General features: G+C 44.6%; 1 protein-coding gene across 7 annotated transcripts in view; it reads left to right on the forward strand.

The window, feature by feature from the left end:
- The first annotated feature begins 2,010 nt into the window (after positions 1-2,010).
- CHST1 (carbohydrate sulfotransferase 1) overlaps positions 2,011-13,902 on the forward strand; it is a 34,766-nt gene continuing 22,874 nt past the window's right edge. For 2 of the 7 annotated variants that reach the window (XM_083464995.1, XM_083464993.1), the window contains exon 1: positions 11,133-11,595. The gene's annotated coding sequence lies outside the window, so the exon portion shown is untranslated. Of the gene's footprint in view, positions 2,278-4,459; positions 4,626-8,483; positions 9,079-9,845; positions 10,606-10,682; positions 11,082-11,132; positions 11,596-13,902 lie in introns of those variants that run through there. The other 5 variants (XR_014516947.1, XM_083464996.1, XM_083464992.1 and 2 more) reach the window with 5 other exon arrangements.

Below are 13,902 nucleotides of genomic sequence, written 5' to 3' on the forward strand. Positions count from 1 at the left end.
CCTTTTCTTATGAGGAAATAGTTGATATTTTTATTTATAGATATATTTATGGACATATTTTAAAACCGATTTTGTGCATCCCCTCGTCTGTGCCCCTAGTGAGGGCCCACCTCGCCACCCCCTAGCTACAGCCCTGTGTTTGGCAACAGCCTTTTTGATATGTCATACTTAGAATGGTATAGCTGTGAGCAATTTCCATGACTAGTTTTAAGGTAGGGTCACAACCAAGGTGGCTAGCTAATCACATACATTCAGCACCCACCTTGTTCACTGCCTTATTGCCTTTCCTTATCAACATAAGCTACCTAGCGTTTGCAGAGGAAGTGATGCAGAACTGCTAACTTCAATCAGTCAAGTTTCCTACCCATCTCCCATGATTATATATATATATTTAAATTTACATTTTGAGTTATTTTTGTTTTCCTTTCAGAAGCCAAGCTGGTTGACTTTATTCTTGTGGAAAGCATGAAAATTCAGATTAATATTCCATTTCCTATTTGCTAAAGAAATCATATTTGAATTTTATTTTTATTACAAATAAACACAGGCTTCGACTATGTTGCCAGTAGTATTAACACTCTTTATTCCTTCCCAGAACCAAAACTGAATAAATAACAATAAAGAAGAAGGAAGTTTTTTTAGAAGGAACAAAGCTCAGTGGGGGGTGGCGATAGGAAAGGCTGCACGTGTGTTTGAAATAATGGAGAAGAAAAATCAAATGAATATTACTAACACTATTCAAAAGTAACCTGCAATTTATGGTAAAACTCTTCTGTTATGCTTAAAAAAATTTCTATACAGAAGTTTATCACATTTGTCTTTGAAGGGTACATACGGTAGTTAATCTCTGCTTTCATATGGGAAACTGAGGTTGCAGGTTGTATACTCAGTGAATCTAGGGCTAAGCAGAGATTTCATAGATCTTAGGTTTAGCTTTGATACCTATCCATTGCCCTATTACATCAATTTTGTGAACAATTTTGTGAGCAAATTTATAAGCTTTCCTTCCAAGTTTCAAAATTCCAGAAATGTTATTATTTTAAAATAGAGCATTCCCCAAAACATTTTTCAAGGTAGAATTATAGTCTATTGGAAGAAGATGTTTCTTTCTGTGGTCATGTTCATTAATTTTAGTGAGGTTATTCTGAGTAGGTCTGACATTGGATACAACCCACAGTGCAGAGCACATTTGCTGCAAACTATTTGCTGTTCATCTTGGATATTGAAAGAATATAATGGCCATCAATGGAGAGACGTGTAGTCCATCAGATGTTTTGATATACAAGTTTTGGAGAGCAATGGAGGTCTTCTCTTTATTCTTTTGTGTACATTATGGACTCCAGTGTTGCCAGCTTGCAAAGTTGCTTGGTCTTGCCACGTGAGCTGGTTCCTCAGCCAAGCAGACCATTTGCACATTTTGTAGCATTTGAACTGACCCTTGGTGTGTTGCTCCATGAAGTCAGTCTCACAGCAGCATATTTGAACCTGGGTCTCTTTAAGTCCAGGATGAACATTCTGTCCTGGTACCAGAGGGACTCTCTAGCAACTCTCCTAGTGCCAGCAACTTTGTGGAAAAAAGAGTTGAGATGGATGTTTGTTCAGGTGAGATGGAGCTATTTATATCTATAAATAAATAAAACATATTTTCAGATTAAGGGCAGTTCAGAAGGAGATGAGATTCCAAGGGGTGGCTTAGAGGAAAATAATCCAGTCTGGCTTCTGCAAGGACTCCTTATAAAAGCATGCCTATGTTTTGTTTTCCAGAAACCATGTCGCTTCTTAGGAGCATACAAAGGGAGAGGAGAGACAGCATGTCCACCGAACTTTTAGCTTTTGCTGAATGGTAAACAGCACCTTCTGCTTCTAGAGTTCTTTGAGCCTGCTTGTTTGTTTCTGCTGCTAGTCTCTAGTGTCAAAAGCAATAGTGACACACTTAGCTCAAGAGCCAGCTGCCTTCTGTGGCATTCATTTGTATGCCATACTGCCTGTTCCCGATTCCCTCCTACCCCCAAACAAATGCTGGCTGTGCCGTCTTGCTGCTTGGCTTGGAATGGCCCCAGATTTTTGGGCGAGTTTATATCGCAATAAAGAGCTCCTTTCTCTCCCGCCAGTACTGCCGAGCCTGCTTCTCTTTGGCGGCTCCCATGAGGGATCTCAAAATTACAGCAACAGGCAGCCTGAGAAAACCCAGTTTGCAACGGGAGGTTGCCATGGACTGTAAGAATGGAAAAGTCCATACAGGCAAGAAGCCATAGACAAGAATTGGATTCACAGCTGGTAAGAGCAATGTACTACCCTGGCAAGCTTGATAGTATGGGCAGGGCAAGGACTCTGGCAGAGGAGAATTGGTGGGTGGGTGATAGGGATGAGTAAGTCCTTCAATTCCAGTTCTCTCTGTTTCTCTGCTTCCTAATCTTAAATTTCCACATTTCCACAGCAATCTGAGAAAATCCCCCCAAACACATTTTTGTGTGCTGTTTTGACAAATATACATGGTTTTGTAGATAATTTCCTGTAATACAATACCTATTTGTATGTTATTTTCACTAATATATGTATTTTAGTGCACACTTTACCCTACTACGTGCATTTTCTACACATTGCTTGTATTGCAAAATTGGAAGAAGTGCGAATTTCAAAAGGTTTAGTTCAAATAATGCTTTAAAAAGTGCAGATTTGGTAGGTTCACTTTAAATGTGAACTGAATCAAATTTATCCCTCATCCCTAGTGGCGGATGTGGCTGATTCATCCTTCCATTGCTGACTGATCCTTCTCCTATACTCTACCCCACCCCAGTCAGGCTTACTACTCCCAGAGCTGGGTAGGGAGAAATATAGGGTTGGGGCACCTAGGGGGAGAGGATACATAACCAGAGAACTGGTGGACAGGGGAAGGGTTATATTAAATATCTCCCTCATTTATCATGTTGGGTATTGGTGAATGTGGGGGACACCACACAAAGAGCCTGGCATGTTTACCAAAAAAAAAAACCCCTCAAAAGTTTTGGGGGTGAAGATTGGGGCTTTTTAGTTTAGAGGAAAAGGTGAGTAAGGAGGAACATGATATAGACCTAAAAAACATGCATCAAGCGGAGAAAGTGAACAGAGACACAATTTGATCGGTCATTCAATGTAGCTGAACTGTAGAAGATTCTGTATTGATAAGAGTAACAGCACATAGTTGTGGAATTCACTAGCATAGAATAGGGGATGGCCACCAATTTTAATGACATTAGATAAATCCCTAGATGATAAAGCTAGTAATGGCTAATAGACATGATGGCTACAGAGAGGATGAGAGGCCTCTGAATGCCAGTCGCTGGAGAACAACAGGTGTCTAGTTGGCTGCTATGGGAAACAAAATGTTTGAATAATAGGCATTTGGTCTGATCCAGGAAGGCTCTTATTATGTTCTTAGCTGGCAGAACATTTTGGACAGACAAATTCAATGCTGTCAAAAAATATGTCACCCTATAAATCCCTCTCCTGTATCACTAGCGGTGGAGTGCAAGACGGTATCTCATGTGCTTGTGCTCTGTGAATGTGTCCTGGAACAGGCACTCTAAGCCCCAAAACTGTCAGGTCTATTATCAATGCATATGTGCAAAGGAACGCTCTGATTTTTAAAGGAACCGATACAGCCTAATCATAGACCTCATGATATCATCTTGGTGGTGAGTCCTGGAAGACCTGCTCTCGCTTGCAGGCCTTTTCGCACCTGGCCTTGGAGGGCAGGGCCCGGACTGACTCCAGCTACAAAAGCTGAGGTTGCTGGGGTTGGGCTGGGGTATTGTTTTGCTGGGCTGGAGTTGCTGCTGTTAATTTTTTTGTATCTTTATTTTGTATCTTACGATTTATGTAGAAATTGTTCAATTTGGTTATGTTTTTTTTATGTTTGATTTATTGTTTATGACTACTTTTGTTATGTTTGTAGTCATGTAACTTTTTTTAAGCCACCTTGAGCATGGTCTTAACTTTGGAAAGGCGTCGTACAAATAAGATGAATGGATCAATCGATATGGGTAAAGTCACGGGAGTCACTCAAAGTATACCACTGCTTCTTCTGTTGAAGTGATACAACTCTCTACATTTGTAAAGAATCTATGTTCCTGATCAGCTTCTGCAAAATGCCAGTGAGAAAATAAACCTAGCCTATTACTTTTTTTTCTTCCAAAGGTTGAACTAACCAAGGTTAGCTGAGTCCCAGAATAAACAATTTTTACCCTCAGGCCAAAGGCATGTTTGATAAGTGATTTCTCCATCAGGATAAGAAGCATGTATTAGAAGAATATTCCCAGGTGCTCAGTGGTACATGCTGAGTTTGCGCCTTAGCCTGAAGTTTTATGATTTTCTGGGTGTGTGTCGTGATTTTAGAAAGCTATTTTCACTGATTTTTTAGAACCTGAATTATATGTTAGTACTTGTTAGAACCATAAGCAATATTTTCTTCTTTTCCTAGACTTCTCAGGATGCATGTATCACAGTCCAGTCCTTGGATGCCCCCAGATGCCTCTCAAATACTGACCTTGAGTTGGAGGAGCTTGTCTTAGATGCCTCGCATTTAACCTTCCCAAGGCACGGTTTGAGGGGAAATAATCACCAACCTTACATTGTATTAACATCTAGTAAGCATTTTCATGCACATTTCTCCTAATATACATATTTTTGTATGGAAGCTTATATAGTATTTGCATTTTTGAAAATGACTATCCCCTAACAGAATGCATTTTCATACATTATTCTCATGAATATCTGCAATTTTGTGTAGACTTTTCACTAACACATTTTTGTGTGCATTGTTTGGTTAGAGACTCAGGAACATTTGAGACAAGACTCCAGGGTTCAAACTCAACCAAACCCAAATTGGTTGGCAGTGATTTGTAATTTGAGGTTTTAAGCCCGGGTCACAGCATCCTGGTCATGTTGTGGGGTGCTACCTATGCCTGGTCATACGTGATCCTGCCTGATCACAGTCAAATCTGACTATTAAGCAGCACATTCCTCTGGGAGAGGCGAGAGTATTTCTAAACGCAGTGTTAAATAATAATTACTGTAATTCTTTATAACCCTTTGGACTTCACATTAAACACACACTAAGCAAGATGGGACCCATAAAAATGAATGTTGCCATTACGGTATCCAGAATTATAAATGGGCTCTTACTGTTAACTGCCAGAAGTGGGTGTAGAATACAGCAGAAGACATAAGACCCGTATTCAAATACATTTGGACAGAGGGGGAAACACACAAATGTTTGGAGATGCAGGAAAGATCTTTCCTATTTTTAGATAACTGACTTGGGTCACCTTGAAATTCACCAAATACTCCTGCCCCCAACTGTTTGAAGACTTCACATAACAGAACTTTGATTTAAAGCCTTGACTCTCTTATTCGGCTTAGATCCTTGTCTAAGGTGGTTTCCTCCAGTATAGTTTTTAATTACTGCTTCAGTATAAATTACACATGGAAGACTTTCCTTCCTGTAGCTGCAGGGAAGTTTCTAAGCACATCACATCACAGATCCAGTGTGCTTATGGCAGGCAGTATTATTTCTAGCACACCCAATCAGTGCAAAACGATGACAAAACAGGAATTTGAGTAAGGCTTTTTCAGGCAACAACAACAACAAAAACCCTCAGCAAATTGGCATTAGGGAAGTCACTGGAGTGGAGGAATGATGTCCTTCTGTTCCATATTTCCATCTAGTCCCTAGCAGTTCATCATACAAATTTGTGATTGGCAGCCTACAGCAGCCCCATCCTCTCCTCTTCCTTGGAACTGCTTGCTTTGATTTTTCAGCACCACCCAGATGCTAGCTTTCGTACCCATGAGAGATCTATGCTCCCATGTTTCTCCGGGTTTTGGGGTTCCATGGCAAAAACATTAGGAACCTATACAACCCCAGGGTGCATTTTCCCTCCTGAAGGTAGTTTCTTACAGTGCTACTACTGGGTCAAACTGACTCAACAGCAATCTGACATATTTGAGTGCTAGTCAAATAGGGGCTCAGTGATGACCACAGCCAATCCAGGCTATTGCCATATTGCAACTGACCTATAACTAAGCAAGGACAATTGTGATCTTTTTGAAGAAGGTGACATGTTGCTGGTGTGCTGTGTCAAACTAGCCCCAGCGAAAATTTCCAGTAATTGGAAGCAAGGGTTGTGGGATATCAATAGGAAACTGCTCGGTAGTTGGCCGCATGTGATAGTGTTGCAAGACCAGGAAAAAACTTAGTGAGAGGCCAGGAAGTGGTGAAGCAGAGTCTGTGGGGGAAAGTTCTGTCTCCCATACTAATCCTTTCCAAACAGAAGCACTGTTATGTTTCACATTAATGTGCCGATAATTAACTGTATATACTTAGAAGCAAGTAATACTGATTCCAGCAAGATTTATGTCCAGCTAAGTATGTTTAAGATTGCAGGCTTAATTTAAAATTCTAATTAAGATTCTATTAATGTTTTTATTTAGGGACAAACTAAACATTATGAGGAAGAACTGTAATTGGATCTCCCAATGTATTTTTATTTTCCTGAAAGAAAAGAAATGCACACAGGATGCCCAAAAATTGGTTTGGGACTATAATGTAGGAGAAAAGAGGTTAACCCTTTCATCCCATCTCATGGAAAGCCCCAAGAGCAATGTAGGGGAAAGTATACAGGGATCACTGCTTCCCCTGTGCCGTGGCTCCAGTGCACCCCTTAGAAGGAAAAGAGGTAGAAAGGCAGAAGATGCAGTGAAGGACCTTCCATGTAATGCATCTTGTGGCCCTCACCTGCAGTTCCTAGGTGCAGCTAAAATGCACCTGCCATTTTCTGAACAGAGAACAATAACAAGAAGCCTTCCCGAGCGATCACGTAGAAGCAGATATTGTTTGTAAATGATCTGCACTTAAGAGCTGCCAACAGAATACATTTTCCTGAGCTAGGGATAGGGATAGTGATGGAAAACATCACTTCCTTTAGTTTCTGCAGCAGTTATTGCACAGGAGCTCTGGCAGAGGAAAGGTGTCAACCAGGCACAAACACTAAGTTGTATCAGAAGGGCATTGAGAAATGGGTCAGAAAAAACAATTCAGATGGCCAACCACTGAGCCAAATAAGTGAGCCAATCAATGCACTACCAAGAGGCAGAGGGGCAAGTGTGCCCTAAATCAGTAAAAGAAACACAGGAAGTTGACTTAGACCACGACAGACCATTGTTTCATCTAGCATTCTAGCGCATATTATCTACATCGACTAGAAACAGCTCTCTAGGGTTTCAGGCAGGTGACATTCCCAGCGCTACCTGGAGTTGTCAGGGTTGAACCTGGGACTGTCTGCATGCTCTGCCACTGAGCTATGGCCTGTCTCTAAGAAGGCAGCAATTGAATGAAAACAGGTAAAACAGGTAAATGAAAATCATTTAAATAAGCATAGAAAGGGCAGTGGAAATCTACCTATATGCAATATCATATTTATTTTAGCACATATTCAACCTGGAATGATTACTACTTGGTTAGAGAAGAAAAATTGCATTGGGAACCTTTGGAGATCCCAAATTGCCAGTTTCAAAGCATTCCAGCCTAGAAGGCAGGTAGTAGAGTAAGAAGGCGGACTCTTGAACACCAGCTTCAATAGGAATAGTTCCTAGAATCTGTTAGGGATACTATTACATTGACAGTACAGTAGGTTATCTTGAAGGTGGTGTGGTATCCCTCTTCCTCTTCCTGGTTGCCTCAAACTTATCCATGTGTCTTTCTCTCCCATCCTACAGTTAGGTTCAGGCAAGATGTTTATGTCAAAGTGTTCTGGTCCCTTTGCTGAGATTCTCCTTATTAGTGCATTCTGCCTGCATCTCAGAGAAAGCTGAAGCAAGCCATAGTGATTGGCTGGAACTAAGGCAGAATGTATGAAAGTATACATGCACGCATTGGCAAAGGGGGTGAACTGCTTGCTCATAAAACCATTTAATACATGCTGCCAAAGTCCTGAGCTCCAGCCAGCAGCCAAAGCAAACAGCTTGAATAGTAAGGCATTGCACTCTGCCAGCAAGACAGGAACAAAAGGTGGGGAAGACAGTTTTCTGGGTGGGCTATTGTTCCATTGTACCACCTATGGAACTGCGCCTTTGGTGCAATTTTCATTCACAGCTATAAAAGTCACAAGCCACATTTTTGTGAATTTAACCAGATAGAATTTTAATACACAGGGAAGACTTAGGGACCTGGTATTTCCTAACCTGACAGCAATAGCAATCAACATGTCTTTTACAGTATTAATCTAGCAACACCATGTCAGCTTAACCTGAACTTCTAAAGTGGAATGTATGAATGAGGCTTACATCCTATTCACATTTATTTGCAGGTAAGTCCTATTAAGTTCAATGGTTCCGCTGAGAAAATATGCATCACATGGCACTTTGAGGAAAGTTAAATAAGATATATGAATGTCCCTTTATGAGATATACAATCTGCAAACATGCTTTCTTTTTCACTGTTTCAGGTGTGAGGCCCCGAGCGCAACAGTCAACATGGTGGGCTTCACACAGTCACCATGAGGATATTCCAGGGAGAAAGGGACCTGCTCCCTAGGTGTACCGTGTACTCTTGTAGGGTTGAACCAAGAACATGAAAAGATGCATTCTCACATGCTCAGTAAATTCCCTTCAAATGGTGAGAAAGGTTGGGTCTGCCAGTTTCAAATAATGCAAACTCTGGGGCCACGAGGCCACTTTGAGAGAATTAGTGAAAATTAGTGAATTCTGGTTGGGAAATAATTTAGACCTATTGGTACCTATTCAATAGATCCAGTCTATTTTCACCTTCGTTGGTTTCCAATTAGTTTCTGGACCCACTTCAAATTCCTGGTTATGACCTATAAAGTATACATGGCTTGGGATGTCCATACCTGAGGGAAGACTTTCTTCTGTATGTACTTCCTACCTGTATGTACTTCAGCCCCTATCTGAGTGCCACCTCTGACCAAACTTTGGAGGGTGGTCACGACAGAGAGGGCATTTTGGTGGTGCACCCCCCAACAGAATACTTTCCCAAAAGAAGCACACATGGTGTTCATGTTGTTGTCTTTTTAACTTCAGCCTGACCCCCCCCCCCCATTTTAAAATCTCCTCATCTGGTGGTTTTAGCTGAGCTGGGGGGGGTGTTTTCAAAAAGCTCCTGTGATTGGCATGATACTGATGATGTATTTGGGTTGTTATGCTGAGATTTTTATAGCTCAATGTTATGTTTCATTGATTTGTTTATAAGGTACCTATAAAGTATAAATAATAATAAAAAACTTCATTCAATTGAACCAAGCTGGTACTATAAACCTCAGCCCTGATATCCTTGGAGAAGCTTTCATAAGTATTTTAGGGAGCTGAAATGTACGCCTGGCATACGGGTGATGCCTGACTTGGGAGGCATCCCTAACTGAGAGAAGCTCGCGGTCTTCTCCTCAGCGAGCCCCACAGCGCCCCGAAGCGGTCAGCCGCGACTGCTGAAGTTGCGCGCGCTCCGGACAGCGGCCGTTCCAGAGATTCTCCCGCCTCACAACCCCCGACATCTTTTAGCGCGGCGCCGGCGCCTTTAAGAGAGCGAGTGAGAAGCTCAGGCTAGCCATCTGGAAGCTGGAAAGTTGTCCGCTGGTTGGACAAAGAGCACGGCGAGAGCACCAACACCGCCGGCAGCAGCAAGCTCACGCCGGGGTCCGATGCCACCGCCGAATCGCCTCAGGCGGAATCGGCGTGGCGCGCGCGGCTGCTCGCGCCGAATTCCCTTCGCTCGAAAGGAAGCGCGCTGCGGAGGAGAGGCCCGGCGGGGGGTTCCCCCACCCTCCCCCACGCGCGCCCGCCGCCTCGCCCGCGCTTTCCTCAGTTAGGCAGAGCAGAGCGCGGGCTGCGCTCTGACCCCGGAGATGGGCCGCGGCGGGAGGGGCCGGCAGCTGCTTCTGCTGCAGATTTGGCTCGGCAAGGGGAGCTCCCTGATGCTGCTGCTGCCGCCGCCTGCACCGTTTCCTTGCTGCTGGCTGTGCGGTTGGAAGGGAGCTCAACCTCCGCCGGTATAAAAAAACACAAAAAACAAAACCCCTCCTCGCTCTCCAGGGAAGGCGGTCGGCCAATAGGTCCGCACCGGTTTGAGAGAGACTGGTCTGGAAAGCAGCAGCAACTGCCGAAAGGATACTTCGGCGGCTCGGCTGCGGACGAAAGCGCGGGACTTTTCTTCCCCCTTCGCCCGCCCGCGCCCACCTCGCAGCCCGCGCCGAAGCGTCTGAGGGAAGGAAGCGGGCGCCGCCGCAGCGAGAAAGAGAAGGCGCGCGGGGAGGGTCGGAGCAGCCCCGCCGCCCGCCCGCCCGAGCTGCGCGTGGGTCTCCTCCTTTGGCGGTCGCGCGTGCGTCGTCGTGCGAGCGGAGGGGAAGGGGGGGCGGTGGGCTGGCGAGAGCCAGAGCTCAGCCCCGAGGAGAGACACACCGGATGATGGTCCTCCCGCCGTGGCCGCGCGCCGCCGCTGCCGAGCGAGCCTGAGCTGCGGACCGAGGGGAGATGCGGCCGGCGACTCTGGCTGGAAGCCCTTGAGATGAGGCGGACGCCCGCCGCCGTGCCCAGAGCGGCTCCTCGTTTCCGAAGGTAGCTGGCTGCAAGGGGAAGGCAGGACGTGACGGGGGCTCCTGGCAAGTCCCTCTTGCCCGGGGCGGGAGGGGGCACCCAGGACGCCGCTTCTCTGGCCAACGCAAGCGGCAGGAAGGCTTCAATCTCGCTCCCTCGCTCCCCCAATTCTCTCTATTATTAAGCGAGAGGATGCAGCGCGAGCGGGGTGGGCGAGAGACGTGATGCTCTGGGTCGGTTATTCCTGGGCACCGAGGAGGCAAATGGAAATGCACTTTTCCTCTCTGGAGGCAGCCTAATAATGCAGGCTATGCAGGCAGCGCCTTAAAGACGGAACAGATTTATTTATTCGCCCTTTCTTTTAAAAAAACAAACGTGGCGTAAGCTTTCGTGGACTAGCACCCAACCCACTCCGTGCCTTACAGCCCACGGAAGCTTATGCCGCCGTCAAATCGCGTTTGTCTACGGTGCGTGTTCGCTCCGCGATTTTAGCCCAGGTTAGTTTCCCCTGCAACTCTTGAAAAACTACCTTATTGTACAAGGCGATCCGGCAAGGGTTGTTAAAGTAAAGGATTGGCTCGCCCGCCCACCCTTTTTGCAACAACGGCGACCACCTTGCTTTGAATGTAGGTAGAGGCTATTGTGGATCAGCTAACGCGAAGAGCAAAGGTGTGTTGTGTTCAGTTTGTGGTGGTGCAGGAGGTCGAGAGGGCTCGTCCACAGGTAAAGGGGATGGAGCGGTGGCGGGAGAAGACTTTCTGTATGTGACTGCAGAGACACGTGGGAATCGCCGGGCTGGCTTAGAACTAGGAGTCTCTCATCCAGGTACAGGCAGCTGGCTCTTTGGAAGAAGAGGCGTCAGGAAACCCCAGCATGATTTCCAGTTTTGTTAAGCTAGTGCCAAGGGATGACTCTGATTCCAAATGCAAGTTTGGGGGACTAGGTTGGCCTTGCTTGTGATATGGGGTGCCAGAGCAGCACGGCGCTGGAGAAATGCATGGGATGGGTCAGGTAAGGGCATCTACAACTTAATGTTCTATTTTGGGATTCCTCCTCCAGCCTGCCAAGGGGTAGCGATTTTCATTCTTATCTGGAACTTGGAGCCTGGGCTGGAGCAGAGGTTTTAGGATATGTTGCTTTTTGCAGGCTTTGTAATGCTTTCTCTTGTTATCGCTTTGTTTTCCGATGTAATTAAGCTGGCAGCTGGAGTCCCCAAACTCAGTGCTTAGACCAGCCTTTCTAATTTCTCTATCTACAGTTCATTCCCTGGTGGGTTAGGATTTCCCTGACTTGTATTTTCAGCATGGCACTAGTAGCTTGCCTTATTTAATTTTGGAGGCAGCAAAACATGCCTTTCATCGGTCCTTTAGTTAGAAATGACCACTGAGGAAAGAATGCAGCGACAAGATGCCACTTCCTTCTTGTTTGACTCTCATTTGGCCTCTTTGGGGCAATGATTTGTGGGGAGGAAATGAAATGTTTAGCTGAAATGGGAGCACTCTTATTTCCTAAAGTGGTCTAGAACAAGGAGATAAATGAGACCGAAATGCCTTTCCAGATGATCAGTCTGTAGCACAACAATAAAAGCAAAGTTGTTGCTTCTGTTGTGTTGGACTCTTGACATCTTCCCTTACGAAAGTGCATCTGTTTCAGGGATATTCTGTTTTTCCAGCACTCAAATAGCAACCTATTGTTTGGAAGAGGCCAAGCTTTCTCCAGCTGGTGGGGCCATTCTAATTGATTATGAGGACTGAATGTAATCTGATTGTGTGAAAGTCGTGAGCACTCACTGTATAAAACATGTGAAATCATGCTCCCTCATGTTAACAACAAGGACAACATAGGTCTCATCCTGAACAGGCTTAAGAAAAGTAGAGGAACACTCAGCAAGCCTTCAGACTTTGTCCTGAGAACAGTTCCACCTCACATACAGATTTTTTCTTTGCAAGCTGAATATTTCCTCTGGAGCCCCCACCATCCAATCTATGCTTCTTTTACTAAAGTAGCCCTCCCTGCAGCAAGGCTTTCCCCACATCCATTATGTGTGGATTGGACGTCTCACTCACACCTTTGAATTTAGGTGTGCAGAATCATTCCGCAAAGACTAAAATATGAAACAGGTTTATTGAGACACCTGTATTACATTTTAGCCTTCACAGAATAGTTTTAAGGAAATATTGTTGAAATAAGAATTTGGGGGATGGGGGAGAACCAGGGTTGACAAACCCTCCAGATGTTTGCACTACAATTCCCATCCTGTCCAGCCAGTCCAAAACATCTGGAGGTTGCAAGGTTGGTGAGGTCAGGACTAGTTCATAATCTAGAACATAACAGTGTCAAGTCAGTATTATCCATTCTTTCTGTTTCTGCAACTCTGTAGTATGGGCACCAAAATTCCAGAGTTCTTATTTCCCTCAAAGCTTTGATTCATCAATTTAAATACCAAGATATCTGGGTGTGTGAGAGAGAAGGGGAACAAGGAAGGAGCTTTTGTCAACATCCCAGTCTAGGCTATTTATTGGCACAGAGTTCCTCAACTTTTGGATCCCAGATGTTGTTGGTTGAGAACTGTGATCCTCAGCCAGCTTAGCTGATGATCAGGGTTGATGGGAGTTGTAATCCAACAACGTTTGGCAACCTAAGCCTGATTTACAGTGTTTATAGGCTGCCCTGTGTGTCCAGCATGGCTCACAAGAAGAAATAAAACCATTTGAAATTCAAAAATAATAGAAGTATAAACACAGCATAAAAATAGTCACATATATAAATCTAAAACAGATAAAGAGGCTGGTGCTGGAGTGACTCAAAGGTAAGTGCTATGTGGGAGGGCATTTCAAAGCCAGGAAGCCTTCCCTGGAAAGGTAGATTTCCTTATAGTCACTCACCACACCTTACTGGATGGAGACACTTGAAGAAGGTCCTCTGAAGTTCTCAAGGGTTGCGTAGGTATGTGTGAAGAGCAGTAGTTCTTCGGGTACCCTGATCCCAAGTCCCGATGGGTCTTAAAGGTCGAAAGCAACATCTTGAATTGGGTACAGAAATGGACTGTGAGCTAGTTAAGATAGTGAAGCACTAGTCAGATGTGCTCCCATTGCAAAGTTTCGGTCAAGCAGTTTTGTAGTCATGCACTGAATTTTCAAAAGTAGACTTTTCTACAATGCCCTGCAGTAGTCCAACTATGAATGGGACCTTTTTTTTTTAGCAGTCCCAGGCAGAAATGGTGAATTTTGCAATTGAAACTCAGGCTGTTGAAGCAACCAGCTGTTTTCTGCACTAGAAGAAATGTTATTGTCCAAAGCAGGCTGTTTATGGCTATTT

This window comes from Podarcis liolepis (genome assembly GCF_965112155.1).
Source record: "Podarcis liolepis genome assembly, chromosome: 1".
Classification (NCBI taxonomy): Eukaryota; Metazoa; Chordata; class Lepidosauria; order Squamata; family Lacertidae; genus Podarcis; species Podarcis liolepis.